We start from the raw sequence: 256 nt of genomic DNA on the forward strand, positions 1-256 counted from the left end.
ACTGTTCCGAGTGTCAGGTTCATTGTGGCGCAGTCGCTGCGCTGTCATGGTTGGTGTCGGATGCTGGCCAGTGCCATTCTCTCCAATGTGTCGGCGGAAACTATTGGTTACGCATACAATAAGCAGTATTCACATATATATCGTGCGTATTGGGTGATGCAGTACATTGAGAAGGAGAGGCTCCGGGACAACGATGTCGTTGTTGTGTACGATGGATCGGATACGCTTTTCAGTGGTGCCTCCACGGTGCAGCAGG

Source organism: Trypanosoma theileri (genome assembly GCF_002087225.1).
Source record: "Trypanosoma theileri isolate Edinburgh chromosome Unknown TM35_Tth_15_V1, whole genome shotgun sequence".
Classification (NCBI taxonomy): Eukaryota; Euglenozoa; class Kinetoplastea; order Trypanosomatida; family Trypanosomatidae; genus Trypanosoma; species Trypanosoma theileri.